The sequence below is a fragment of the Rutilus rutilus genome (assembly GCF_951802725.1).
Source record: "Rutilus rutilus genome assembly, chromosome: 23".
NCBI classification, from domain to species: domain Eukaryota; kingdom Metazoa; phylum Chordata; class Actinopteri; order Cypriniformes; family Leuciscidae; genus Rutilus; species Rutilus rutilus.
Genome location: NC_140233.1, coordinates 9575305 through 9588080, shown reverse-complemented (window position 1 = coordinate 9588080; position 12776 = coordinate 9575305). Strand labels below are relative to the sequence as shown.

The 12776-nt window shown below is 34.9% G+C and overlaps 2 long non-coding RNA genes across 2 annotated transcripts; both read left to right on the top strand.

Annotated features, from left to right (window-relative positions):
- The first annotated feature begins 1636 nt into the window (after positions 1 to 1636).
- On the top strand, positions 1637 to 2836 carry LOC311283591. Its single transcript, XR_014626086.1, has 3 exons — positions 1637 to 2142; positions 2536 to 2587; positions 2778 to 2836. It is a non-coding gene; the product is annotated as an uncharacterized lncRNA (long non-coding RNA).
- A 113-nt stretch (positions 2837 to 2949) lies between these two features.
- LOC311283498 lies at positions 2950 to 3569 on the top strand. Its single transcript, XR_014626072.1, has 3 exons — positions 2950 to 3002; positions 3086 to 3183; positions 3371 to 3569. It is a non-coding gene; the product is annotated as an uncharacterized lncRNA (long non-coding RNA).
- The last annotated feature ends 9207 nt before the right edge of the window (positions 3570 to 12776 follow it).

Here is a 12776-nt window from a genome sequence, read left to right as displayed (position 1 = left end):
AATGTCATTCCCACCACATTTCAAAATAGAATTGCAATTCTATTGCAAATTGGTGCAAATTACATTTTTAACATTTTTGGAATAACATGACCATCAGTTTTACCTTGCATTTGAAGTATCCTAAATTCGATAAAGTTAAAATTTTAATTGAAACTGATTGAGACAAAAATTGCTATGGAAATTACATGCTAAATTGTGATACATCATTTACAAAATATTGTAATGATTGTTTCATTGTTCATCTGGATTATAAAAGATTAAAAAAAAATCATTCTATGATGAATTTCATATTTTAAGATTGAAAGCATGGGACAAGGGTAAAACAACATCTATTTGAGGAATTTTAACTAGCAAAAATAAATGAAGGTATGGTAAAAAGTTAGAAAATGAAAAATGCCTTAAGGCACTCAATATCTTGTTGTAACAAAACACTATGGTTTCTGAGGAGGTGTGAAAAATTGATATTTTGGCACTGAATTATTGCAATTATATGGCATTTCTACATGTCTAAATTATACAGAAGAAAAAAAAAAAGTAAATTAAACAGGAAAAGCCTGAGGTGAACAATACATACTATAGAAAGCATGGCAATGAGAAAGATATAGGGCCAGAGAGAAAACCAGCAAGATGCATTAGTTATGAAGGAATTGTGATCTGGCAGAACAGCCGGCTCTCGAACAAACCTTTTGCTCTGCCTCAGACTGTCGCCACAGCCAGATGGTGACTGTACATACAATTATACATCTGTCTATCAGCAAGAGCATATATGCACAGAGACCATCTCTCCGCTCCCTAAGTTTGTCCGCACACATGGATTTCAACGTCAGCTTCATTCGAGCTGCGCAAATTTAAACAATGTGGATGAGGGGAAATAGACTGGGAGATATAATGTGTTATTTCCTTTGTTGTCACAAGCAGATCTTTATTCCTTGGTTCTAATGCACTGGAAAAATCATGTTGAATTTTAGTAGGCAAAACGAGAAAGGTTGTAGAAGGCACACCTATAAATAGAAACGACTCTCTGCTTCAATCTTTCATTAAACACACATTAAAGGGATAGTTCAACCATAAATGAAAATTCTGTCATTAATTACTCACCCTCATGTCGTTCCAAACCTAATAAAGCGAAAATCTGGACTAAACCACTCAATTCATGTGGATTAGTTTCACAATCTCTTTTTGTGTGTGACAAAACTTTTTGAAGCGTCAAAGTGTCCGTTTTTCATTTTTTTATTTATAGAAATTCACAATGAAATCAAATTTCAAAATGAAATATTGCAGTATTTATTATAAATACTTTATGTGTTACTTAATTCATGTGACCTTATGATCTTTAATGATGATAACTTCCCCTCCCTCTTGCAGCAACATATCTTCTCTTCTCTTCTCTTCTCTTCTCTTCTCTTCTCTTCTCTTCTCTTCTCTTCTCTTCTCTTCTCTTCTCTTCTCTTCTCTTCTCTTCTCTTCTCTTCTCTTCTCTTCTCTTCTCTTCTCTGATGATGTTTACTAGCACATGGGCTCTAAGTAGCACTAAGTAAAGACTATCGCAACATCCGTTTCATGCCGACTTTAACATATTTCTCACTACACTGTTAGACTTTTCTGTAATTTCTACAGTTATTTACTTTAAATCTCCCAGTATAATACTGCTATTTCTCTTTACAGTAAATAACTGTGATTCCAATTGCATCATGGGAATTTTCTGTGACGTCTAACACCACATACAGAGACTTACTGTATTTTTTAAATTTGCTGTATACTACTGTATTTGACGTAACTGCCTCTCTGGCTGGCACCATTCCACCGTGCTTTTTATTTCCTAATTTTTGCCTTACACCGCGTGTCTACAACGCTATAATAGCCAGAGGCTGTCTATATTGGACACATTGAAGCGACCGGACCTTTAAATGCAAACCTGTTTATCCCTTGTAAGAACTCGCGCGAGCGCTTGGACTCGTATCGGACTACGTCTGAAATATAACGGCCGCGGCGCATCACTACACTGTCTGGGATTTGTCGTGTCGCGTCAGACAGACATCCAGTGTAGGTAATGGGGTCTGCCTTTTGTTGGATCGCGACGTTCGTGTCTGGCCCGGGGAAGAGACGGAATTCACTTCACCGAGAGAGAGATCAGCAAGCAAGGTAAAAAAAAAAAAAAAAAAAAAACCTTCTGTGTATGTTGACCATAGACTGGCTGTTGACAGGATTGTGCCCAGTTTAACGTATGTTAACGTTAAAGTTAGCCTACTCGTCGTCAACATGGCGGTAACGAACTTTACCATGGTAAACTGAGCTAACGTTTCATTTTACACACTTTGTTAGATTATTGAATTGTCGAGTTAAAATATGCCAACGAGCAACGCGTTTACATTAACAATAAATGTGAATAAACTAATGTGAAATTCTGTTTATAGCCTAATGTTGGCCTACTGATGAGAACCTTTATAGTTTTAGCATTAGTTTGCAAACTATACCATATTATAGTTTTTTTTTTTTAATGGAATTTAATATTTACTTCCATTTTTGTGTTTAAAGGCAACTGCAACAAAGCGCCAATTCGCGCCAGTGACTTAGCAAGATTCCAGAGGTAGGCCAGCCCATTTGTGATATATTTTGATATAAGTTTGCTGAAATGATTAGCATACGCTATGTGAAAATTGCTTTTGAGCCACTGGTGCAGACTAGGTAGCTTACAATATCTTATAAAATCTCTATAAAATTGGCTAACTTTATATCAAATAAGTGACCTTTGCATTATGTCTAACTTTATTACACAGCAAATGAACCAATCAGAAGATGGACCATTGTCTTTGTTCAGTCTCACCAGATTAAACGTATCCAGGTAAGCACTGCAGTAAAACTCTCACTAATTCATTCATACCAAATCTAGCATTCTAAACAACTTAAGTTTATGTTTTTGCATTATTTTGATATTTTATTTGCCAGAAGACTCTACCATTGCAGTTCCACCTGACTAGGAAGGTCCTAATATCAGCACACAGGTGGGTTAACTACTGTAGGAAGGAGAACGATCATCACACAGTGATTTCTTGCATGTATCTTACTGTGTATTTGTCTCAAACAGGTACTCCTTCACTGCAGACAAGCTGAAATGGGCTAAAATCATCGATTTCAGTCGTTCTTTCTATGGATCTCAGCATTTTTGGACAGAATTGAGGATTTGTAAGTATTAAAATTTAATCTGGCATAATTTTATTTAGTTCTTTTGTATGCTATTTATTGACAAAAGCTGTTTACAAATATATATTCTTAAGTTTTTTGTGAAAATTATAATAAAAATTAACAAAAAAGGAGGTTAAAAATAATGTGACACTAATATTTTCTCTCTCTCACTCTCTCACTCTCATAGTGTTGGAACTGGGATCTCCTCTGAAGGACTGAGTACATTTGTGTTTGTGGGCACGCATGCAGACCAGGGAACACTCTGATGTTGTCAATCAAGTTCTGAACAGGAACCAATCTTTGGAGAAGTTCATTTATTCACAAAGGTGGACAAAAACATTCTGTTGGCTTTTTAAAGATTATTTTGATGATGACTTTTACTCCTATGCTGTAGAAAAGATGGAGTACACTCTAAAAAATGCTGGGTTGTTTTAACCCAATGTTGGGTCAAATATGGACTAACCCAACGTTGGGTTAAAAAATGCAGTTTAAAAATGGACAAATTGTATTTTGGACATATCAAAAATGGACAAAAATGCAATTAAAAAATGGACAAATTGCATTGGTTACATTAAAAATGTAAACCAACGGCTGGGTTTGTCCGTTTTTAAATTGCATTTTTAACCCAACGTTGGGTTAGTCCATATTTGACCCAACATTGGGTTAAAACAACCCAGCATTTTTTAGAGTGTAGACAGTCAGACATTGATAATAATAAGAAATGTTTCTTGAGCATCAAAGAGACTTCTTTCAAAAACATTACGACACTTAAATACTTCTTTTGGCCACCAGTGTACATGAATCCAACTAATTTTTGGAAATAAGTGAAATTATTTTTAAGGTGGGGTTATGTGTCTTGTATTGTGAAAAGAACTGTGTTTTGTCCTGTGTTGGACATTTCCTTTTTGAATGCTTAAAAATGTATTTATATTCTGCAGTTTTATGAATGTAATGGTTGATATTTCATTATAATACTTGTATAAGCTAAACAACCAATGACTCTACATTCATTTAGTCAAATGCTAATGTTTTGTTTATGGTTTTATGTATGTTTTCAAAAATGTTTGCAGTGAAGGCCAGCACAAAATGTGTTAATTTAACACGTTTACACATCTTTGTGTTAACCTCTCTGACATATTTACTTTGTTAAAATCATTAACACAATGAATGAGTTAAAATTAACACAAAAAATGTTGTCTCTAAACTCACCCATTAATGTGTAAATTTCACACATCATTTCCAGCATTGGCATGTTTATTTTGTGATGTATATGAAATGTTTTAAATAAAAAATTTTTATTTTGTAATAATTTTGTCTAATTGGTTTGTATGAAAGTAGTACTTATGTAGGATAAAAATAAAATTAATCATATATCAAAATTATCAAATCTAATTTATATATAGTACAAATAAAAATAATTACAGTAGTGTACTGATTAGCTTCGTTTTTACAGTAATGCACTGTACTGGTTAGCTTCGTTTTTACAGTAATGCACTGTATTACACAAAACTGAAATATGGTTTGGTACTGTAACTCTTAATTACAGTAACTTACTGGCAACAGTGTTGCCAGTAAGTTACTGTAAAAACCCCTTGAAAAGTCTAACAGTGTAGCACAAAAAATCAAAAAATCAAATCAAATATACTGACTGGCAACGTGTACACGGGGAGTCTGACAGGAGGTTTGAAGAGGTAAGTCAGTTTTACATCAGGACAAATGAATTTTGTTATGAAAATAACATACAGGAATAATTCTATTTTATTCTTTTATCACAGCTAACCTTCTGGCAGCAAATTGGCAAACACAATCAGCGCAGTTATAAAGGGTACAGGCAACCCAGATGACAGAGCGCAAGATAACCCCCAAAAAAGTAATCAAAATGGAGTCTTCCTGTGAATAAAGGTCACGTCGGGGTCAGACGAGAAAATGCCACAGAGCATCTCTCATGCAGTTGCTCTTCAAAAAGCATTTCGCCGCCGATGCTATACCTCTGCCGATGGAGACGGTCTCTCTTATTTCCTCCCTTATTTGATCAGATTGAAGTTCAGAGGAAGCAATGTGGAAGCTGAGAAAACGAGGAAGGCTGGGATAAGCAGAAGTAACAGGGTGAACTGGAAGTTCAGATGCAATTCTCTTAGCCAGCTGATACTAATATGAAACTGATGGGAAGGGGGAGAGATACGGAAAAGCCAATTTGTCTCCGGTGGCTAAAAGAGCTTGATATGACCAACGCACAGCTTGAATTTTGTAAAAACAAGCCTTGATTTATTTACTGCTCGTCCATAAAATGCTCCACAATGTCTTTTCACCCATTTGCTTGATCAGTGGATGTAATTTTTGTCATTTAGTGTAAAGCGCAATTAGCCTTGAGGCCCTTGTACATTTTTATAGTGTTATAGAGCATTGCAGTTTTTAATTTGGTATTGTGGTTTTATTAAAGTGGACTTCATTTAATGTCCCATTAATCTTACAATAACATCAAGACAAATGTGTTCTTATGTTTGGCTGTGTCCTGGAGACACACACACACAATGTGTAGGTGGCCCGACTGGAGCTTAGTAAATGTGAAACGAATGACTCAGTAATTGGTTTTTACTCATTCTGAGATGAGTTTAAGTCTCCGTCCTTCCTCATCTTTTCAGCTTCACCGTATCGGCGTTGAGACCGCTTCAGAGACGCCAGGAACCATTGCCGTCTTTTGCAAAAGCCAATTTTGTCCCCCCCCCCCCCCTCCCCCCCACCTTATAAAAACTTTGTGTTTAAAATGAGGGAAAATGGCTCTCTACCCTACTGGAGAGAGTGGGGTAAGATGTGTCACCCCTCGTAATACAGCAAACTGCATCTTTTTTGTCAAATGACTATAATTAGAAAGGATCCATAATATACGGTTATATCCTAAATATGCTATGATGTAATGACCTTGAGATTTCCAATTAAAACGGTAATGTCAACAATTAATTAACACCACCGGTCAAAAGTTTTCATGTTTTTGAAAGAAGTCTCTTATTCTCACCGATTAAGGCTGCATTTAGTTGATCGAAAATACAATACTGTGAAATCTTATTAAACAACTGCTTTCTAATATATTTTAAAATGTAATTAATCCCTGTGATGGCAAATCTGAATTTTTTGCATCATTACTCCAGTCTACAGTGTCCCATGATGCTTCAGATATCATTGTAATATGCTGATTTGCTGCTCAATTATCAACAATGGTTCTTATTATCAATTTTTTTGCCGTTTATATATTTTTGTATATAGAACTTAATAACAAAGCTGGACTGTCTGATATCGTAACTCAATGGCAAAGTGATGTCAATGTTATAACAACCAAACTTTGTACTTTTGTGTTTAATCTTTCTTCAGGATTATGTACCCTCTGTGCACCAGAGAGCTTCATAACAAAACCACATTGTCAGATTTACTTAAAACATCAAAATAACTGGAGTAACCATCAATAATGAAACCGCCTCAAAGGCTCAAATGTTAGAGTCGATGAAGCGATGTTACCACAGCAACTCATCCCTGAAGACTCATTGTTTTTTCTCAGGAAACTCAAAGGGTCTTCTGCCTCAACTAAGAAACTAAAGTTCAGACCAAAGTATGAGACAGAATTGACCCAGAACACAAAAAGTTCACAAATACATCCTTACCGCTGCTCCCTGCAATGTTTACTCAATATTGAAATGATTTTGTGCTTTTTTGTATTTCTTCTACACATAATAGAATCCTAAATCTACTATGGTGTTAACTGAAGCTCTACAAGCGGGTCATTTATTCAAATGAATCGCTACATTTCTCAAAAAGAATCGCTACATTTCTCAAAGAATCGATACATTTCTTCAAAAGAATCGATACATTTCTTCTGTTATTACATTGTAACAAACATAAAAGTAAAGTTCAGACCAAAGTATGAGACAGAATTGACCCAGAGCACAAAGAGTTCACAAATACATCCTTACCGCTGCTCCCTGCAATGTTTACTCAATATTGAAATGATTTTGTGCTTTTTTGTATTTCTTCTACACATAATAGAATCCTAAATCTACTATGGTGTTAACTGAAGCTCTGCAAGCGGGTCATTTATTCAAATGAATCGCTACATTTCTCAAAAAGAATCGATACATTTCTTCAAAAGAAGCGATACATTTCTTCTATTACACTGTAACAAACATAATTAGACTGTAAGAAATGTATAATTACACATTAAAAATAGTATTACTTTGTAATACATGTATAATTATACTGTAATAAATATATAATTCCATTGTAATGCATAATTTCATAATAATAAATGTATAATTACATTGTAATAAACGCATAATTACTCTCTAATAAATGTATAATTACACTAATAAATGTATAATTAAACTATAGTAAATGTATATTTACATTGTAAATATATTCTCAAAAAGAATCACTACATTTCTCGAAAAGAATCGATACTTTTCTCGAAAAAAATGATACTTTTCTTAAAGAATCAATGCATTTCTCGAAAAGAGTCGCTACATTTCTCGAAAAGAATCGATTCGATACATATAATATTAATATTTTGTAATAAATGTATAATTACTCTATAATATATGAATGATTAAACTGTAATAAATAATTACATAATTGCATAATTACAATCTTTAAAAATTTATAATTACATTGTAATACATGTGTTATTAAACTGTAATAATGCATAATTACACTGTAATAAATGTATGATTAAATTAATACATGTATAATAACATTGTAATATATGTATAATTGCACTGTAATACATGTATAATTACATTGTAATAAATGCATAATTACACTGTAACAAATATATAATTACAATCTGGAATAGAATTTAAACATTTCTTGAAAAGAATCGCTACATTTTTCAAAAATAATTGCTAAATTTCTTCAAATGAATCGCTTCATTTCTCGAAAAGAATCGCTACATTTCTAAAAAAAGAATCAATACGTTTCTTCAAATGAATCGCTACTTTTCTCAAAAAAGAATCGCTACTTTTCTCAAAAAAAATTTCTTCAAATTAATTGTTACATTTCTTGGCTAGAATCGCTACATTTCTCTACATACTGTCGAAAAGAATCGCTACATTTCTCGAAAAGAATTGCTACATTTTTTTTCAAATGAATCGATACATTTCTCGAAAAGAATTGCTACATCGCTACATACATGGCTTCAGTGCAGTTTGTGTATTCCATTAATATTCTCTAGATTACATTGTCTATCGCGAATTTGTTGCAAATAATGAATAAACCGCTGCCGGAGTTATAATATATTAGGGTTTGTTTGTCCTTACCCAACTCTCACTATACTGCCACTCTGACTCTGACATCACATTAACACGAGGTAGGCACCATGATGACTGATGTTCATAATATATTACCATATGAGTGCAAAGATACATGAACATGTGAATGAATTAGAGGATATATATATATGAATGGCAAAAATGAAGATGCACATTTTTAAGATATTCTAGATATCACGCTGAAAAATAAATGTTGCCCAGTCTCGGTTTAACTCCGATCGACAGGCAATTCTCAGTAACGACAACTGTCCGATATAAAGGAAGGTTTCTACACATCTTTGCAGATCGAGCCCCCACTTGTCTCATTGCATGACACACCAGGATGGCTTTCCGACCCAGCAGGCTCTACGGTCATCAATCATACACACACTCAGAATTAAGAGCTCTGTTTACCTATGCCTAGCCAGCAGATTTTAATGCTGACTATGGAATAGGAATACACTTGTTATAAAGGGCTGGTCTCTCGAAAGATCATTGGGGAAAAGAAATTATCTTAATAAAGAATAGATGGTACATGTTTCATCCTTCTTTTGAGTAAATGTCTGCGCATTAGACATGTTCTCAAGGAGAAGATGCAACAAATCAAACTCAAAAGAGATTTGGTAATATGAAAGCCAAATTTATCTTGACATCCAGTTACATCACATAGTTTTGTTTCCATCTATCAGTGAATTCCCTCTCCGTTCTTTAATGTTAGAGAAACACAGCATGTTTTGTATTTTTGTCGAAACTTTAGTGCTTATCTAAATAAACCAAGAGTCCTGTCAGCTAGAATCATTGCACATTGAGACCATATGCATCGCTTACATCCAACATATTCATAATTCAGTCATTTGTCCTCAAAGTTTAATGTTATGGCTTGTTAAGTAAGTAATCATAAATTCCATGTTGTTTCATTGGTGTTGTTATCATCCCTATGGTGATATCTCGCATGCTGCCTCTAAGGCATATGGGTATAACACTGCATTATTATGCTGATGTGCCTGTTCACATTTGTACAATTTCTGTATTACAACATAATTGCACATTCTGCTGTGTATAGGGATCTGTGTGGCTGCAGGTTGGGACTCACTGTTGAACAGCAGAGTTGTTCTAAGTTAGTGTGAAATTATCTAAATGACAAGACTGAAATTATGCTTCCATTTCAGATTCAGAATAAGAACTTAAAAGTGAATTTTATCATCTTTTACTCACCCACGTTGAGCGAAAAACCTTCTCAAAGTCAATATAAAATTGAATTCTCAATCCATTTTGCTTATATAATTGGAGGCATTGAAAGTTCTCTCAATAATTCGTAAATAATGGCAAAATCGTATTATTGAAATGTAGAAAGAAATATGACTTTTAGTATTTCTTTATGGTTAGGTTTAGGTTTAGATTTGGGTTTTGTTATTTTTCATTGAATTATTTTAACTTCTCATGAGACCATATAGAGTGAAACAATATGGCAAGAAAAAAGTTGGAGAGGAACTTGACTGCATTATACAAAATTGCTGGCTGGGCCTGGTCATGTTATGACAGTTGTTTAAAATGACTGTAATTACTGTAAAACAAGGTTACTGGAGAATTGTGCAAAGTAGAACCAAGTGTGTGTAATTTTATGCTTACTTTGGAGGAAAAAGCGAAGTAGAAATTTTGTTTTATTGGTAAAGTTCAGGCAGTATATTCGAGTACAACCACAGCTATGCGAGTCGAGTGAACACAATCCCAGTAATGCCATATTTCAAGTAATGTCAACCTTGTTCTATCCCAGAATGCACTTGGACTGATACAATTTCACCTGCCAGAAGAGTCCTTGAGCTTTCAAGAGTACGATCTTTCACTTAAAGCAGTGTTTATACCACCTTAAACGTAAAAAAAAAAAGAAAAAAAAAGGACAAAACGTTTGTCTGCTGACATTTAGTTATTCTCTCTAATCTGTTATTGCCATGACACATTCATGCATAATTCATTTACAGTAATTCAGGAGAAATGCACCTGAATTATCCTGCCATCTATAATTTTATAATGTGTCATATGATAAAAAAATCCCCGTAAACATCTCCAAATGGATCTGGCAAACTACATTCCCATTCCTTTCAATGCTATATGATCATGTGTTGGCAACGTATGGTGTGTGGTTTAGCAAGGTCGCTTATGGAGAAAAGTGCAGCTGGATTTGACTTTGATCGGGTAACCTCCGAATAACCCTGCTAACATCACATTACTCTGATGCCTCATGGACGCTAGTGGCAGGTGCACACTCCCAAAACCAACACTTAAAGGGATAGTTCACTTTGAAATTAATTTTTGATATGTTTTAGCTTACCTCAAGGGCATCCAAGATGTAGGTGTCTTTGTTTCCGCAGTAGTTTCAATTTTGATATTTTTAGGTCAAACCGTTCTTGTCTGTCAGTCATATAATGCAGGTCGATGGTCACTGTCTCAAAGCACAAGCACAGAGTCCAAATTAAAACAATTATCCATCGTCCAAATTAAACAATTCCCCATCATAAGTACACATTGATGGCCTAAGACACGAAACGAGCGGTTTGTGTGAGAAAACGAACAGTATTTATATCGTTGTTATCTCTTGAACACAGCACACGTCCAAATGATCTGATGGCGCGGGCGGGTATAGATATATAAATAGATGTCGCCTTGGCTACTGCAGTTCATTGGAACGAAACCGTAGCCAAGGCAACATCTATGTATATATCTATACCCGCCCGCGCCGTCAGATCATTTGGACGTGTGCTGTGTTCAAGAGATAACAACGATATAAATACTGTTCGTTTTCTCACACAAACCGCTCGTTTCGTGTCTCGACTCTGTGCTTGTGTTTTGAGACAGTGACCATCGACCTGCATTATATGACTGACAGACAAGAACGGTTTGACCTAAAAATATCAAAATTGAAACTACTACGGAAAAAAAAAGACACCTACATCTTGGATGCCCTTGAGGTAAGCTAAAACATACCAAAATTTTATTTCAAAGTGAACTATCCCTTTAAAAACAGATCGTTTAGATTTTTATCTAGAAATTTTCAGTTCAGGGTCACAGAAGGTGAGATATATGTATATAGGCCACCGTGTAAAAATGGGCTCCGCTGATAATTATAGGAGTGATAAACACAGTGTTCTCCCTGGTTTCTGATGTAGTGTGCACAAATTGGGAATCATTTGAACTTCTTTCATCTAGTGCTCTTTCTGTCTATCTGTATCTCTTTAGCTGCCCTGTTCTCTCGCTTCTCCACGTGACGCTTAGCACGGGCAGAATGGGACAAGAAACGACTGCCATTATTGCGGCTGAGTGCCATCCATCCTGCTGAGAATCCCTGGGCCAGAGATCAATAGACACTGGCTGAGAGATGGAGTACAGAGGTGAAGAATCAGAGAGACGGTGACTTGGAGAGATACAGGTATGTTTGGAAAGGAATACTTGCTCTATTTTCACAGTATGCAGTGTGTATATTGTGGACAGTATGCAAATTTACTGTATAGACTACTTGAATGACTTACTATATCTACCAACATGTGCAGTATACAACTAGAACACACTGCATGGGAAACTGCTCCCACAATGCAATAATAAACTAAATAATAAACAGCTTATTGTTATTAGGTGTATGCCACGTAAGGACCAGTGACATTTGGCATCAAACCTGGTGCAATGCATCTTAATGCAGCATATATTAACATATGTGAGTGCAAATAAGATTTAATAAGACACTGTGCTGTCAAATTAAATCACCTACACCAAAACCGTACAACTGCGCATTAAATAATGTTATGGGATTATTTTAAATATTTTTTTTACTTCTAAAAAATAAGAAATGTTGTGGAAAAAATGTATTTGACTTTTAAACATGAAACTAAACCACCAGTAGGTGGCGGCAAGTGGCCATCTTAATGAGTTAGTCATTGAGTCATTCACTCAAACGATTCGTTCAAACAGCTGATTCATTCAAGAATGAGGCAGATGTTAATGAACGGGCCATTGAATCTTTGACTCAACCGTTTTGTTCAATTGAAACACGACTGAGTGTTGAGATGTGCTATAGTTCTGCTGTGATCTTTGTTTGAAACTGTTTTCGCTGAAGAAAACAGTCAATATTGCATCGAAAATGTAAGTGACATTAATATCAACTAATTCTTTATTGAACTATTGTGTGAAATCGTCCGCGCGAAATTTTCGTATGCGTTTTTTCATATTCGTGATTCGGTGGTTATGAATTGTCAAAACACCATTCAAAACGTTTGCTACAGATGCGAAAAACGCAGAAAATCGAATTTTTTT